Genomic DNA, 18,650 nt, shown 5'->3' with positions numbered 1-18,650 from the left:
TAGATTTTATTAAGCATAGTTGAGTCAGTGTCGTGAATTCCTGTGATGAGAATGAGAATCTTAGTGTCATCTTCATAAGTAGTCTAGGTGATAACCAGATTGTCAAGGTCATCGAAAAGAGGCTTTGTAAAACTATTATATATTGTGGGCGAGACACATGATCCCTGTGGTACTCCACAGGCGATAGGTGTGGACTCAGCTGATGCAGTAGGTGAGAAGACCCTCATGGTTCGATTATCCAAGAATGATTGAATCCAGACAGTTTCTTCGGTGGGGAAGTGGGCCACTGACTTCAGGTGGCTGCATAGGACTTTGTGGTCATCTAAGTCAAAAGCGGCAGATAGATCCAAGAGGAGAAGGTGGGCAAGCTTTCCTTTGTGTCATCCATTTGGTTTTTCAAATCAATTAAAGCTGATTTTGTATCGTGTTTAGGTCTAAAATCTGATTGTCGTAGACCTAGGAGATTGTTAGATTCAAGGTAGGCCTAAATCTGTAGGTAGGCCACCCTGTCTAGAATTTTCAAGAAAAAAGGAACAGTTGTTATTGGTCTGTACTTAGTGGGGATGTTGGGGTCTAGATTAGGTTTTTTTAGTAGCTGGAGGACCCAAGCGTCTTTTAGCTTAGTCATGCCGGTGCATGTATCAAAGGAAGAGTTTATTAAAGTTGTGATAAATGGTGCTAGTTCACTAGCTTCCTCTTTGATTATTGGTCTCCCTATCATTTGGAAGGTTTGAGAGAGGCTATTATGTCCTCAACTTCATGAATAGTGACCTGGGAGAATTTGAAACTGTTATCTGGTTTTGTTGGAACCATCTTCCAGTCTTGCTAATGGGTGTCCCTGAAAGATTTTATTTTTTGGGTTCGATTTTCTCTTGTAGTAGAGCAATTGTATTGGCGAGGGCAGTTTGAATATTTGTGCACCAGGCTTTGTCCTTGATGTAAGCTGCATTCGGTGTAATGGGGGACTCTAGATATCTTAGGATGCCGAAGAGTTCTCTGGTGTTAGAATTGGCTTTGTTGATTCTATCATTATATGTGTCTCTTTTAGTTTGAAGGATCTCTGATTTGTATCTAGAGGAGATTTGAGAGAGTATGACCGTGTTTGATATTGTGCTGTTGTTTTTCCAGGTGTATTCCGCATTTCTTTTTTCATTTCGTAATGCTTTAAGATTGGGGGTGAACCAGGAATTTAAGTGTGCTCGAGGCTTGCCTTTGCACAATTTCAGGGGTGCTATTTTTTCAATGGCTTGTTTCATAGTATCATAGAACTAGAGCTGAGGGATCAGGACTTTTGGAAATAGGGTTGGTAATAGTTTGGAGATACGGTAGTTGATTCTCCACTGTTGTATTGCACTTGCTTCTGGTCAGTGCGGGGGCACTGGTAGGATGGTCAGATTAAGTTGTAGACTGTACAAGTTATAGGGTAAAGGAGATGAGATGATGGTCGGTCCAGGCACAAGGTTCAATGGATATAATATTGGTACCACAATTGAGATCGGCTAATCAGTCTAGAGTTCTTCCTTTGATATGTGTTGGCGAGTTGATGAGGTGGGTGAAGCCTAGTTCAGTGATGGTGTCGGCAAGTACTGAGGCATTATCGTCTTTCGGGTCATTGAGGCCTAGACTGTGGTCTCCTAATAATATGATTTGTGAGCTAGGTTTCATGTTTGTAGTGAGGTGATATCTTCCTCAAAGGTTGAAATAGGGCCAGATGGTCTGTATATAAGGTTCATGGTTATAATGCATGACACTGTAATTGGCAGTTTAACTGTCAAGACTTCTCCTGAAGGCAATGGGTGCTGTAGGAGGGCCCTTGGTTCTAATTTGGTTTTAGAAATGAAGGCAATGCCGCCTCCTCAGGCAATTTCTCTATCTATCCTTAGTAAGGTGTAATTTTCTGGAATAGCTAGTGTCAAGGTTGGGCCTGCTGCTGCATACAGCCAAGTCTCAGCTATGGCTAGCAAGTCTAGTTTGTTTGAGACAGTGAGGTCAGCAATGTCTAAGTCGTAAACTACCATTGATTTGGCATTTATTAATGCACCTTTGATGTGTGGGATGTCAACATCAGGTGAATTAGGCAGGTGGCACGCAGTTATTTGGTGTGATAAGTTGTTGGTAGGATTATCGGTGTTAGACTTTAGTTTAGCTTTCTTCTTGAGTGAGATTGGAATGACATTGTCAGTAGTTGGGGGATGTTGGAGTTTTTCCAGTCTAGATTCCAGCCTAAAGTTTCTAAGGTTAGTGGAGCATGGCTGGTTGGGTGTGGGTCTACTGCCAAATTGTTGGATCCATTGAGCTGGGGAAAGTGGGCAAGTGGTATTAATGAGTAATTTGACATAAGGAGTAGTGGTGCCAACAGCTTGATGAAAAGACAGCAAGAATCTGGTTGGTGTTATAAGATCCGACTGTGGTAGTGGGATAGTCATGGTAAGGGATAATCGAGATTTATGAGGCATGACCATTGTGGTGTTGGCTGTGGCCAGGGTATTGTGTATCTGGGGATAGACTTGGTGTCAGTGATATGTGGGGATAGTGTTAGTATGTGTAGAGAGCTGAGCAAAGGTAGTATGCGTAAGATGATGGTCATAAGGAGGTGCATGGCTTGGTAAGCCGATCTGGGAGGCATAGAAGGTGGGTATTCTGTTGGATGCTGAGGCAGGGCAGAGTGTCCGTTCATGAAGGGTAGGCTGGTATGTTCAAAATGTCATGGCGGGGCGGGACTGAGCTGTGGTTGTAGGTTGGTTCACAACAAGCATTAGGGTGTTAGGGTAGCTATGAGTAAGAGGTCACACTGTGATGCACGATCTGGCATAGGAGGCTACCATAGATGATGATGTAGTCCTGGCTATCAGCATGGAGTGAGGCTAGTATTCAGTTGTTAGCCAACAACGTATTATGCAATCAGGTAATAACATAGACAGGTAAAGTACAGATTGTTACTGGGGGAACTCAGTGGCGAAGTGTGCAGCAAATCATGTGGTGAAATCCGATTAGTATGTGATTTGATAATTCTAATTTTGACAACACTAATGCATGGACTCATTTTTTAAAATTAAATAATGAAGTGAATAATATTGCCATTTCTTAAAAGGTGTAATTGATAATGGGCTTGACAAGCGACTTTACACGTTAGTCAATTACTTGATATCTGGATCTGCAGCACGACACGTTTTACAGCTACAACAGCAGTCACTGTCGTCCACAAATCATTATAATATCAGCCCACTAGTGCACAAACTTTGGGCCCGATTCATGGAATATTTGCCCGGTTCAAAGTGAATTTGCGCTGCTGAAAAGTGACTTTGCACTGCCGACACAAACCCTGATTCATGGAACTGTACGAAGTGTATTTTTGCCATGCAAAGTCCGGGCAGGGCCACTTTGCACTGCAAAAATACCCTTTGCACGGTTCCATGAATCAGGGTTTGTGTCGGCAGTGCAAAGTCTCTTTTCAGCAGAGCAAATTCACTTTGATCCGGGCAAATACTCTATGTATCACACCCTTTGAGTACTATTCAAAATTAAGTTCGATTTGAAAAAGGGGTTTTTTCGGACATCCATACTTGTCGGGTGTCCTGACCCACGTTTGAGCTATCATGCTGCAACATTTGGTGCTGTGGGCTTAGAAAATCCAAGATGGCCAAAAAGCCCACAAGTGCGCCAGAATCCAGGAGAACCACACAGTTTGTGCGCACACCAAAATGGTTACCTCACTTGCCACCCACCAGTGTAAAGAAAGATCTTTGTTAACAAAATCCACTGTTATTGATGTCAAAAAGTTGCTGAAATCGTGGCTCACTGGACCACTTTAAAGATTCAACCCTTTTGTGGGGTTCCACATAACCATTTTACTGTAAGGAGCCCCATCAAAACAATGTTAAGCAAGGATTTACTACCATGTAAGAACCATTCCTGTTTGGAATGCATTAATCCAAGAAAAATCCCAAAAATGGTTGCATTATCAGTACTCGCCACTATCAGAAAGCCGGCGTTTTAAAACAACACCAGACATTTGTGTAAAACTGAAGAAATGAACCCAAAGCAGGCCAAAGAAAGACTTACTAAGAGGTGGATACAATGTAAAGTTATATTCTGAAGTGACTTGAAGGTTTATAACAAGACTGTGACTGCCACATAGTTTGTCACTGTTAAAATGTCATAGTTTTGAACTTAGAATCAGCATTCTAGCTGCATATGTAAAAATTGTCTTGACTTAAACTGGGGAACAAAAAGTGACATTTTATCTGAAACCTGGCTTAATGAAACTGAATTCTGCCCACCAGCTACCCCCGACAGGAGTTGAGACTTGCACAACAGCTGTGTTCCCAGGACTATCTGCCTTTTGCTGCTCCCACCAAAAGGGATATGACACTTCTCTGATTGAATTACCTGGGCTCTGCAGGAAATTGAACAAAGCCCTGTCCTGACTCAGGCAAATGTTTTATTGGGGGTGTCATAAAAATGGCTTCCTCTTGGCAGAAACTGGGAGGGGGAGAAACTGGAGACAGAGGCTGAGCTTGAAGAAAGTGGAAAGACTGGTTTCTGTACCATGTGACCTGAAAAGACACACCCCTGTAGCCAGAATATGGTTTTAGAAAAAGATGAATAACTCATAGTGCGGACTTGTCATAATTATTTAAATGATACCATAATTCTTGTGATTTTTCTGCCCACATTTTAAGAGGTTTTTAGAACCGGTGGCATGATCTGGGGGCAAACTAGCAGGTAAGAGGGTATTACTTAAAATGTCTGCAGGTGAAAAGTCTGATACTTCATCAATTAATGCCTGCATGCCTTGCGCACATGTGTGTAAATTTGGGTTAATGTCCGATATTGCAAAACCAGTTAAAAAGTGCAAATGTTGCCATTTGTCAATGCAAGCTCTCAGGAAGAGCAGATTTGGACAGGGTATACCTCCTGTGATATGTGATGGGTGCATGTAATTTTAAACAAATGTGAACCTGTGCAAATATGTCTTTTGGGTCAAAATATAGATTGTGTGTAATTTGACAGGGGTGGGTTCTCTGTATCATAAACAGACCTCATCATGATGACACTTCATTTCATTCCCCCAATCAAGGGGAAGAGGATTAAGTGGCCAATGACAAGTGGAGAGGGGTAGGGTCTAGAAAGCTAGCCTCTCCACCCACTTTCAAAACACATAAAAGCAGACAGTCAGGACAGATAGGGACATTCAATTCCATTTGCTGCAACGCGCTCTGCCGGACCACACAACATCCAGAAGATACTAGATTCAACACTTAGACTTTAAAACTCCAAAGAACTTGATTCAGAACTCAAAGCAAGGGCCTAAACCCACAAACTGAGAACTCTTCTCAGTGGGCCTCAGCATCCAGCAAACCTAACAGCGATAGCAGCATCCAGGAGCCGTGCAGATCAGCGCTGGGTCCAGAGAAAGCTGTGCAGAAAGATCCAGAAGCAGTGCTGTACCCAGAGAAAGCAGAGCAGTATCCAGAACCAGAGGCAGAGCAGAGCTGACCCAGACCGCTGTTCGCAGAACCAGAGAGCTGACCCAGACCGCTGTGCGCAGAAACCGTCCGTGGCGAGTGAAGAAAACCTGTTGACCAGATCCGTGGCGAGGCCCATTCTATTTCTAAATATATTGTGAGTACCTAGCAGAACTGTGCAGAACCAATCTCTTAGTTAAAATAATATAATTCAATCTATTTTAATCTAACCAGAACTGTCTCCTAACTGTCACCTGTCATTTGCAAAGCTGTCACCTGTCATTTCTAGTTGCTAGCTGTAACTTGTCAATTTGAACTTTTAAAATTTCAAATCTGAAAAACATCCTTTACCATATCGCTCATATCTCCGTGACCGTTTGTCTTAGAGACTTGCAGTAACTTTCCTCTGAAAGCTGGGAATCTCGGCTTTTCAACAAATTTAGAACCGCATTCCTATTCACTATACTTTTGCCGCAATCGCGAAAAACGCACTCGCGAATTTTACCGTGATTTGCACATTTCTCCACGTGTGAAAACAGCAGCTTCCTTGCTTTCATTTGCCAAAAATTCGTTTAACCTGCCAATCATTCCTAGAACATTGCTAAAGTAAGCCTGAACTTATTTAAACCAACTAATCCTCAACCTGAACCTCCAGAGGGAATTAAAATCATTTTAGCACATTTTCCAATATATTGCTATCAAATTTTAAAGCATTTTGAGCCTGTGTAAAACTCATATCTATTCTCCTCTAAGCTTGCTGGGAAACTGGAACTCTGTATTACATTGTGATTGTATACCTGAACCGTGTGCTCTTCCTTCCATCTCCTTACATTGTATAGGGGGGGTGAATTGCCACAAAGGGAAAGTGATTACCTTGTCTTTTGTGAAACCATATCAGTTTATCTTCTATACTGCATTTCATTCATTCAACCTTGCATTTCCTTGAACCCTATAAAGCATTCTCTACCACATTATTCTTCTGTCCCTATTTACAAGTGTGCTACCTTATCCATTATTGATTACTGCTCAGATTAAGTGTGATATTCAATTATTAATTTATTATAAAGTGTGATATATATATCTATTGTTTAAATTATCAAATAAACCGTTTAAACTTGCAAAACAGAACTACTTCGTGGCTCAGTGGGGTCAGGGGGATTCCAAGAGAGGGGTGTTATATAGGGGTAGTCATCCAGAATGCATGAACTGGACGTAAAGATATATCAATAAGGGTTTCCATTCAGTATCCCAGACTAGGCATTGACTTAGCTGTAGTGTTGAATTGAATCCTCTTACAAATTGGGGGCTCGTAGCCGGGGATTCCGGATTAGATCTATCACTTGTGCAGATTAATACAATGTGCCAGCTGACCAGATACACATATCCGGTCGGATCATCACGCTGTGTTACGCTGTAAAGCACTCCTCAAAGGAACGCTCTAAGGAAAAGGTCTGTTTTGCAAAAATAAAATACAAACTTCTGTAAGTCAGGAAGGAACTCAAATTCCAGAATGACGACCTTGGTAGATATGAAAATAGCCAGAGAGCACTTCTTACATAAGCTATTTGTGAGAGGTGAGTGGACTCATCAGGACCAGACGGTCTGGTTGCAAGCAGTCGCACCCCAGATCACGGAAACAGGGTCAGATATATGGAGAGACCAGGGTCCCTTACATGTGGCTCTGAGTGAACTATATATGTCCTCTAAGGCCAAGGATGAGCACAACAAGATTGCCAGGGTAGCGGCATATTTATATTTACATATGGGAGCCATGCAGGACAAATGTGCTGAAGGCCAAGATCTGGCGAGTAGGCAACTGCTGGCATTACAGAAGGCCCAATCTGATCTGGACTCTTCTGAGCAGAGGCTGCAGAGGAGCCAGGAGTCAGAAAATGATAGTAGGCAGTATATCATTAAAATAAAAGAGGACATGGATATACTGCAACAGGAAAAGGCTGACCAGGATACTAGATTTCTGGCCCTGCAGAAGGAGCACCAAGACAGTTTGGACTCCTTACTGCAGAGCCAGAAAAAGCTGGAGCAACAATTAGACTTTAACAGGGCATGCACGGAGCAGGTAGCCACCCTGCAAAGTCATCTAGATAGAGTGAAGGCTGAGAGCAACAAGCTGATTTTGAAAGACCTGGATACCCAGGCAGAGTTTGATGAAGAACGCCAGAAAGCTGGTGCCTTTCAAAGGCAGAGGGACGACCTGGCGGCACAAATGCAGGCTCTTAGTCAGGAAAGAGACGCCTTAGGCCAGGAAGTCTGCCCTTTAAAAAGAAAAACAGAAGAAAATCACTTGGCACTCCAGGGGCTGGGTGACCTCCAAAAAGAACACCAGAACTTGTTAGAACACACCAGGAGGGTGGAGGATGCTCTGGCAAGAAAGGAGCAGGCCAATAGGGACACAGCTCAGGAGGTAACCCTCCTGCAGCAAAAACTGGCCCAGTGCTCCAGGACCAATCAGGAGGCACAGAGAGAGAATGAGGCTCTCTGCCAGCCAATGATAGACTCCAACAACAGGTAACGATGCAGGAGAGACTGATAGAGTCTAGTAAGGCCTTAACTGAGGAACTGAAGGCGCAGGCTCTTGCATTGCAACAGGGAGCAGGGGCGGATAGAGATGAGGTTCGCTGGGAAAGAGAAACTCCTGAGCATAACCCCAGGAGCCCTAGTACCAGAGGCCTTTATCTCTCTCAGTCCCTGGACTCTGCCACCCCCATGTCCCCTGGCGCACATGAGCACAGGGCCACAGGGATGGCAGATTACTATCCAGCCAGAAGCATGGGGCTCATAGGCCAGTACCACCCAGGAATGGAGGGGCGGGCATCCGGGTATGGGCACCCAAGCACAGTGCAATTTAATGGGGAACCCCAGGAGAGTAGGCCCATTAAGGGCATCCTGAAAACCTCTGCCCAGTTAGGTCAGTGGGGGGTACCCATCAAATCCTGGCAGCAAGGAGGGATCTGAAGACTCCTCTGAGCGGTACAGGACACAGGAGACCAGGTCCCCACATTCTGCCAGCCAATCCCAGGCTCACAGAATCCGGGAAAACCTGGAAGAACAGACGGGAACCTCTGGGAGCAGTGCCTCTGAGTCAGAAGATGAATGGACCAGGGTTACCCGGACCAAAAGGGCCAATAAGACAAAAAGGGCCTTGCTTAAGGACCCCTTAAAGCAGATTAAGGCAATCAGGAGCGTCATCACGCCTTATCATAAGAACGCCAAGTATTCTGTTTGGGAGCACTTAGAGTTGTTTGAGCAAATGATGGAGACTTTCCATTTGAAGGACAACCAAAGCTGTATTCAATATGTAAAGTGGACCTTCTCCCCGGAATACTCCAGTTTCTTTGCGGGGCTGGAGGACCAAAATCATTTAAGATGGTCCACCTATAAGGCGGCCATCTTGAAACATTTTTCTACTCATAGAAATCCTCAAGAGGCTCGCAAGGCAGCCTACAATTTACAATGTGGGGAGGATCAGGCCCCACAAGAATTTGTGCAGGAGTTAAAGCGTGCTTTTGCACAGATCACAAGAAGGGTGCGCACGGATAGCAGAGAATTTATTAATACGTTTTTCCATGCCTTGCCCAAATACATAATGACCCAGCTCGCGAGGGATTTTCACGAGAAAAGATCTTTAGACTGGGTCATTGAACAGGCGACCCGGATCTATGAGGTGCAGAAGCCAATAGAAAATAAAAATAATGCGCCCAAAAACCCCAAAGCCAACAACACCCCTGCTGCTGCCAAGGTGGCAGAGGTAAAGGTCAACCCCGTTTCAGATTTGGAGATGGGGGGGCCTAAAAACCTACCTGCACCTAATAATGCTAGGCCCAGAAGGTCCTCGGGCCAGTCACAGACAGGGAGCCAGGGAGGCATCCCCACAAATGGGGTCCCTCGCTCTCCTGATTATGTAAGCCCCCGTTACAAGGGAAACAGACCCATCCTGGGTTATGTGTGGACTCCTCCAGCCCAAGGGGGGGGATCCAGCCAAGCACCTAACCCAGAGAACTTCCCTCCCAACTTCTCACAGGAGGGCAGAAACTCACCAAACCCTGGGCAGAACTTCTTCCCCAGGTATCCACCCAACTTCCAGCCCCAAAATCCTCCACCCTTCTTTCCCCAATTCCCTGAGACCAGACAACCGAATCCGGGAGAGGGGAGGCCAAGGGTGGAGGGGTATCCAAATCTTCCCAACCAGGGGTACTACCAAAGAAGGGATAGCTACCCTTCCCGGGATCAGCCCAGGGGAGAAAACAGGGTCCTGTATCAGCCTGAGCGGCTTTCCCAGTTAGGGCGCCAGGTTCAAAACATGGCGCGGGATCTGGGTCACATACTGAGGGCTCAGCATAACCCTCAGATCGGCATGCCGGTGCAGAACGCACCCAACTCTGGACCTGGTGCTCCAGAACAATGACGGGGGCAGCACCCCGATAACTCACCGGTTCCCAGGGAGGAGGCACAAAGGGAAGGGGGGTGTAAAGCCTTGGAGGAAGCTTCCTTCCTCACTTGTAAACAGCCCCTGGAAACCCAGGAACCGGAAACAAAATCTCTTGCCCCTGAAAGTCTGCCTCCTAAGGAGCAGAGGGGGGGTAGGAGAAACAAAAGACCCAAACAGACTCAGTTTGAGGAGGAGGTACAGATCTTCCAATTTGAGGGAGAGGGATCCTCAGAGGATCCTGGGAAAAGGATCTTCTCCTTCAGAGAGGGGGGAACTCCTCCCAAAGAAAAATGGGTCCCTAGGGATGCAAATCCAGACTGGGGAGATGGGGAGACTGAGCTACCGCCGCCCACCATCTCATCCCAGAACCAACAGCAAGAAAATCCCCTGGTTCAAACCCATCCTGGTGACTGCCTCCAAAAAGGGGGGGGCGGCCCAGAACCGGAGCCAGGGGAACCCACAATGGCTCTGATCTCCAGTTGCCAACTTTTTCTTTCAGATTCCCAAGGCTCTCCACAGAATTCTGCCCAAATCTCTTCGCTAGCGATGTCCAAAACCAGAAAGTTAGCCCACCAGTTGTCCAAAAATGTGCATTATCTGTGCCCCCTTGGGGAGAAGGAGGGAAGATACTATGCCCCGGTACAAGTACAGGGGCAGGGTACAATTTTGGCACTGGTGGACACTGGATCTCAAGCTACCCTTCTGTCCAGAAGGGCCTTTGACGAACTGAATGCAGGAAGGGGAGAGAATTACCAAATTCCTCTCACCTCTCTTCCTGGACAACTGCAGAACTTTGACGGGAAGGAAATTCCCATTGAGGGGACTGCAGACTTGGACATTAAGATCGGGCGACACAAGGTGAAACACCCAGTCATAGTAGTGACTCCAGAGGGCACCCCTTGTTTACTGGGGAATGACCTCCTGAGGAGGTTGTCACCCTTAATAGATTGCGTAAACAAGGTCCTCTGGACCCAGACTAGCGGACCAATAAAATTAAAACAGAGTGTTAACCATGTTAGTTTAAACGGCACCTCCCACATGGTTGAACAAAAATCTGACCAAGTAGAATTTCACTTCCAGAACAACCAAATTCCAGACGTGACAGTAATAGCAGTAGGACAACAGACTGGTGATGGGGGGTCCTCTCTATTTCTGAAAATCAACCTTCATTCCAGTTTAAGGTGGTATTCCACACTGGAAGGAAACACCCTGAAATTCTTTACTAATCCACAATCAGAAACTCCCACTCCTATAGTCCAGAAAGATGTGAAATCAGCTCAGAGCCTGGCTGAGATTCAGCAAATTGGAGAGCAGTTGTTCATCCCTGTTCAGTTAAATGATGGGAAGGACTCTGTTCTCGCTCGAGTGTGTGTGAACAACGGTAAGAGCTTCATCAGCGAAGCCATGTTTCGCCAACTCCCAAAAGATCCAGCCATTCCCACCTTCAAACTGATAGACAAATGGGAAATGGACCTGGAAGCACCTAATTCCAAACATCTCCTGCCAAGCAGGTGTATGCTCAAAATCTCCATTGGCAACAAGAGCATAGTCCACAATTGTTGGGTCGTGCGAGACGTCCCTGCCGCCTTTTACTTAGGCAGTGACATTCTCAATCGCTTTGCCATTAGTTTGGACCTAATAAACTTCAAAGCTTGGTCCCGATTAGCGGATAATCCCATGGGCTTTGATGATCCAGAAAAAGCATTTAGGTCAGCTCAATTGCTACCTTATGCAGTTGAAATTCAGATCAAAGAGGGGGTCACCATCCCAGAAAGGACCCGACAATTCTCCCTGGAAGTGAAAGCTAAAAGAGGACAATATTTGCAAAACCCTGATGCTTACATACATCTAAATGCTTCTCTCCAACAGCAAGGGTTAGGGGTAAACCCAACACCAGTAGTCAACATAGAACATGACACCATTCTAATAGAGGTGGATAACAGCGACTTAAAGAGTATTACTCTAGCCGCAGGCACCATTATTGGAATGGCGGTTGATGACTGACATTTTTCCATTGGTTTAGGTAATGAACTGTTAGGGCCAATCCCCAAGGACTGCGTTGACAGTGACAGTGAGGACAATACAACACCAGACAGGATTTTTACCCGGCATGGGGGGAACTTCCTGGTGTACACTTCCTGCCCCTATGGTAAGGAAGATGTGACTTGTGACTTCAGGAGGGATGAGGTGATTTTCCAGGTCCATGAGGGCTGCCTTTCCCACCTGAAGCCTCCGGTCCAAATCAGCACTCTGACCAGGGACTTCTCCACCCAGCTGGAGGAGGCCGCAGAGATAGCCAAACCAGAAGTCTTTCCAGGCTTCAGGCAGATGGTGGAAGAGAGAGTCAACCTAGCTGATGCCTGTGTGACTCTGGAACAAAAGCAAAAGTTGAAACAAGTTTTCTTGGATTTCCAAGATCTCTTTGCGGTAGACTCATATGACTGTGGTCGCACTGACATCCACACAACAACAATCCCCATGGACCCTGGCATGACTCCAGTGTTTGTGAAGCAATATCGTTTGCCTCTCGCATCCATGGAGTCCCTTACTGAAATAATTAAGAACCTTGAGTCCCGGGGAATAATCCATCCAGTTCACAGCACCTTCAATAATCCGGTGCTGGGAATACTGAAGCCAAACGGCCAGTGGAGACTCTGCGCCGACCTCAGGGAGCTCAACAAACGGGTCCATACTTCCCGATGGCCTCTTCCCTACATTGACCAAGGGCTGGCCCAGATTCAGGGGTCACAGGTATTCACTGCAATAGACCTGACCAATGGATACTGGACCGTGCCTGTCAGCAGGGAGGACCAATACAAACTGGCTTTTACCTTTGGGGGCCAGCAGTACACATGGACCCGGACTCCCTTCGGATACCTTAACTCCGGTAATGAGTTCAATATTTTCCTACATAAGGCCATGCCCGACCTGGGTGCGAGGGGTAACCTGGCTTATGTAGATGATGTCCTCATCAAAAGCTCAACTGTTGAGGAACACATAGCGGAGATCCGTTATGTTCTGACGCAGTTGAGGGCCGCCGGAGCAAAACTTTCCTTTCAGAAAGCACAGTGGTGTAGAACCCATGTTAATTTCTTGGGGCATGAGATTACTCCTCAGGGTCTCTGTCCCCAGGAAAAGAAAGTGGAAGCACTTCAGAAACTGAAAGACCCCACAACTCTGCGGGAACTAAGGAGCCTCCTTGGACTGACTAATTACAGCAGAAAGTTCATTGAGGGCTACGCAGAGATCACCAGACCCCTGATTCATCTCCTGAAGGGGGGGGTCAAGTGGGAATGGGGTCCAGAACAAGCCGAGGCGGTAAAACAACTCAAGAGAAGCCTCTCACAAGTGCCTTGCCTAGCTTACCCTGTCAGAAACAAGGAGTTCTTCCTGGAGACGGGGTTCTCTAATACGTGCTTGACGGTGGTATTATACCAAAAGCATGACAAGGTCAATAAAGTAATCTCCTATGCGAGCAAAACTTTATCCTCTGTGGAGGAAAAATTCAACGATTGTGAGAAGGCACTCCTGGCAACGGTGTGGGCATTGAAGAATTACCGCCCATTTATCCAGGGGGAACACATCATAGTGGAGACTCCACACCAGCCTCTGCAATATCTCCAAAGTGACAGAATCCGGGCCGGAAATGTGAGTAATTCCCGAATTACTTCCTGGATTCTGTCAATGCAAGACTTTCCTGTGGAGGTCAGAAATGGCCAAAACAAGAAGAGTCCCCTCGCGCAAGGTCTGGCTGACTTGCATGATTGTGCCAGAGAAAACTGTCTCGAGGACGAAAGTCTAAAAATAAAGGACAACATGGAGGCATACCTTAATTCCCCCCACAAAGTCTTTGAAGAAGACAAGTGTGAGGGAATGCCCACTGTATATGTGGATGGATGCTCTTGCCATGTTGACAACGACGGGGAGAAAGAACTGGTGGCCGGCGTAGGGAATGCATGGGTGAATGAGTCCCCAGAACCCTCCGCTGGATACAAAATTGGTCCCCGAAGTAGTCAGGTGGCAGAATTGATGGCTGTGCATCAGGCCATCCTCACTGCTGTCCAGCATCAACTCCACGAACTGGTCATAATCACAGATTCGGATTATGTACGGAACGGGTTCGTGGAGCACCTGGTTAATTGGAAAACCAGAGGCATGTTATCTGCTAACAACAAACCCTTGAAACATGGGAAGTTGATCCAAAACATTGATGATCTGGTCACCTCGAAAGGAATGACCATCTATTGGAAGAAGATCAAGGGTCATTCCAAAGTAGAGGGACCAGACAAAACTGGAAATGACTTAGCTGATCAGCTGGCCGAAACCGGGGCCATCCAAGGGGATCTAATTGAGATTGAGTCCCTGATGGGGGAAATCCAGGTCACTGCTATCACTAGGTCCCAGACAAATGCTCACAATGATCTGTCAACTGCCCAATGGAGCAAGGAGACCCCTGATGCTGATTTGATTACCGCTCAGAAGGGGGATCCAATATTGGTAAGTTTTACCAACACCTTGAGGACCCTGAGAACTTTCCCCTGACGGATACCGATTACAACTGGAAAGAGGACCTTAGAGTGTTGATGAAATGTCCAAAAATGTTCCGGATCCAAGACGGTTTGTTGGTAAGGAAATCCAAAGCTGGCCACGATCAGTGGGTGGTTCCTACCTCATTCCGAAGCCTGATGTTAAGTCACGCCCATGATGCGGCCACCGCCGGACATAGGGGGTTTCACACAACACTGGAAATCTTAAGAGAGGTTGCATACTGGCCACACATGGGCCAGGACCTCAACCAATACTTGAAGGGTTGTCTTGTGTGTGCACAATTTCAGCCAACATCCCTCACACACCGGGCGCCTCTCCAAAAGAGGGGGATGACACTGCCATGGTCAGATTTGCAAATCGACTTTGTAGGCCCTGTGATTCGCTCGACTAGAGGAAACAAGTACATGTTGACCGTTACATGCTTGTTTACCAAGTGGGTGGAATGTCTCCCAGCCCCAAATTGCAAGGCAGAAACAGCAGCTGCCCTGATGATTAACCACATCTTTTCCCGTTTTGGTCTACCTCAAAGGATTGAGTCAGACAGAGGTAGCCACTTCACCAGTGAAGTAATGACAAAGATGTGGGAGATACTGGGGGTCAAGAGAAAGCTACACATTGCTTACAGGCCAGCTTCTTCTGGGGCAGTAGAGAGATATAACCGAACCATTGTGAGCATATTAAAGAAGTTTGTGGCAGATTCTGGGCCAAGTTGGGATATCCGATTACCTCTGGTCCTAATGGCCATCAGATCTACCCCTTCATCTGCAACCAAAATGTCACCATTTGAGTTGATGACTGGGCGCAAGATGGTGCTTCCTCAGCATTTGCTCTACAGGACCCAAGAGCAGACACTGATAAATGCCTCCACAACTCATGAGTATGTGGAGAATTTAAGGAAACACCTTCAATATGCTTTGGCTTATGCTCAGCGGAATCTAGAAAGATCAGCTGAGAGTATGAAGACCCACTATGACCTGAAAACTTCCAGGAAGGAATATCAGGTGGGGGACCGGGTCTATCTATACAATTTCCAAAGGAACCAGGCCAAACAGCGAAAATTTTTGCCTACATGGAAGGGACCCTTTGAGATTATAGACAAAATCTCCCCTGTGGCCTACAAGATCCGCATCCCCAAAGGCGGTTTGGCAGAGGGGGAAGACAAGTGGGTCCACATTAACCAGTTGAAGTGTTGCCATCCCAGGCACACTCTGCAACAACTGGAGGAATCCTCTGGAATCCTAGAGGGTACTGTCTCAGATTAATTCAGTTCTAACTTAAAATATCCTATATATCGCCTATCAAATTCTGAGTTTCTCAATGTGGGTGTTTTTGTTTTTGAATGCAAAAAAAAAATGTGCATGTTCATATCGGTTGAGTTCTAAAATATATATGCCACCCCACTATATCAATGGTGTGGGAAAAATGTCTATGAATAGGTATTGCCGCTCTTCCTTTGTCGTCCTAGGAGAAAGAAAACCTTGAGACTGGCCAAGGAGGAAGATCCGGAGACCGGGAGCAGAGACGCAAGGAGCCCAGGGTACCGCCCAATATTCCCATCAGGACCGGCGAGGAGAACCGATCGATCAGTACCGGATGGAGGAAAAGATGCTGAACTGTGCCATTTGCAGAATTGGAAGAAGATTATGCGGACAGACCAGTGCGTGGGTCAAAACCCTTGTGCACCCGACTCCCCATCCACTCAAATTGAAAGGGCAGTCACGTGGGGGGATTTGTCGCGTGTCCTGACCCACGTTTGTGCTATCATGCTGCAACATTTGGTGCTGTGGGCTTAGAAAATCCAAGATGGCCAAAAAGCCCACAAGTGCGCCAGAATCCGGGAGAACCACGCAGTTTGTGCGCACACCAAAATGGTTACCTCACTTGCCACCCACCAGTGTAAAGAAAGATCTTTGTTAACAAAATCCACTGTTATTGATGTCAAAAAGTTGCTGAAATCGTGGCTCACCGGGCCACTTTAAAGATTCAACCCTTTTGTGGGGTTCCACATAACCATTTTACTGTAAGGAGCCCCATCAAAACAATGTTAAGCAAGGATTTACTACCATGTAAGAACCATTCCTGTTTGGAATGCATTAATCCAAGAAAAATCCCAAAAATGGTTGCATTACCAGTACTCACCACTATCAGAAAGCCGGCGTTTTAAAACAACACCAGACATTTGTGTAAAACTGAAGAAATGAACCCAAAGCAGGCCAAAGAAAGACTTACTAAGAGGTGGATACAATGTAAAGTTATATTCTGAAGTGACTTGAAGGTTTATAACAAGACTGGCTGAGCTCTGCAGGTCTGCAGCGGCTTAAACTGAAACTGGATTTAAAATTACCAAAAATCGAAATGTGTAAATAAACTGAGGGACAGACTTGTGACTGCCACATAGTTTGTCACTGTTAAAATGTCATAGTTTTGAACTTAGAATCAGCATTCTAGCTGCATATGTAAAAATTGTCTTGACTTAAACTGGGGAACAAAAAGTGACATTTTATCTGAAACCTGGCTTAATGAAACTGAATTCTGCCCACCAGCTACCCCCGACAGGAGTTGAGACTTGCACAACAGCTGTGTTCCCAGGACTATCTGCCTTTTGCTGCTCCCACCAAAAGGGATATGACACTTCTCTGATTGAATTACCTGGGCTCTGCAGGAAATTGAACAAAGCCCTGTCCTGACTCAGGCAAATGTTTTATTGGGGGTGTCATAAAAATGGCTTCCTCTTGGCAGAAACTGGGAGGGGGAGAAACTGGAGACAGAGGCTGAGCTTGAAGAAAGTGGAAAGACTGGTTTCTGTACCATGTGACCTGAAAAGACACACCCCTGTAGCCAGAATATGGTTTTAGAAAAAGCTGAATAACTCATAGTACGGACTTGTCATAATTATTTAAATGATACCATAATTCTTGTGATTTTTCTGCCCACATTTTAAGAGGTTTTTAGAACCGGTGGCATGATCTGGGGGCAAACTAGCAGTTAAGAGGGTATTACTTAAAATGTCTGCAGGTGAAAAGTCTGATACTTCATCAATTAATGCCTGCATGCCTTGCGCACATGTGTGTAAATTTGGGTTAATGTCCGATATTGCAAAACCAGTTAAAAAGTGCAAATGTTTCCATTTCTCAATGCAAGCTCTCAGGAAGAGCAGATTTGGACAGGGTATACCTCCTGTGATATGTGATGGGTGCATGTAATTTTAAACAAATGTGTACCTGTGCAAATATGTCTTTTGGGTCAAAATATAGATTGTGTGTAATTTGACAGGGGTGGGTTCTCTGTATCATAAACAGACCTCATCATGATGACACTTCATTTCATTCCCACAATCAAGGGGAAGAGGATGAAGTGGCCAATGACAAGTGGAGAGGGGTAGGGTCTAGAAAGCTAGCCTCTCCACCCACTTTCAAAACACATAAAAGCAGACAGTCAGGACAGATAGGGACATTCAATTCCATTTGCTGCAACGCGCTCTGCCGGACCACACAACATCCAGAAGATACTAGATTCAACACTTAGACTTTAAAACTCCAAAGAACTTGATTCAGAACTCAAAGCAAGGGCCTAAACCCACAAACTGAGAACTCTTCTCAGTGGGCCTCAGCATCCAGCAAACCTAACAGCGATAGCAGCATCCAGGAGCCGTGCAGATCAGCGCTGGGTCCAGAGAAAGCTGTGCAGAAAGATCCAGAAGCAGTGCTGTACCCAGAGAAAGCAGAGCAGTATCCAGAACCAGAGGCAGAGCAGAGCTGACCCAGACCGCTGTTCGCAGAACCAGAGAGCTGACCCAGACCGCTGTGCGCAGAAACCGTCCGTGGCGAGTGAAGAAAACCTGTTGACCAGATCCGTGGCGAGGCCCATTCTATTTCTAAATATATTGTGAGTACCTAGCAGAACTGTGCAGAACCAATCTCTTAGTTAAAATAATATAATTCAATCTATTTTAATCTAACCAGAACTGTCTCCTAACTGTCACCTGTCATTTGCAAAGCTGTCACCTGTCATTTCTAGTTGCTAGCTGTAACTTGTCACTTTGAACTTTAATAATTTCAAATCTGAAAAACGACCTTTACCATATCGCTCATATCTCCGTGACCGTTTGTCTTAGAGACTTGCAGTAACTTTCCTCTGAAAGCTGGGAATCTTGGTTTTTCAACGGACCTAGAACCACATTCCTATTC

The sequence above is a fragment of the Ambystoma mexicanum genome, chromosome 4q (assembly GCF_040938575.1).
Source record: "Ambystoma mexicanum isolate Mex_15411 chromosome 4q, UKY_AmexF1_1, whole genome shotgun sequence".
Classification (NCBI taxonomy): domain Eukaryota; kingdom Metazoa; phylum Chordata; class Amphibia; order Caudata; family Ambystomatidae; genus Ambystoma; species Ambystoma mexicanum.
The sequence above is the reverse complement of the archived record's forward strand: the minus strand, read 5'-3'. Positions refer to the sequence as shown.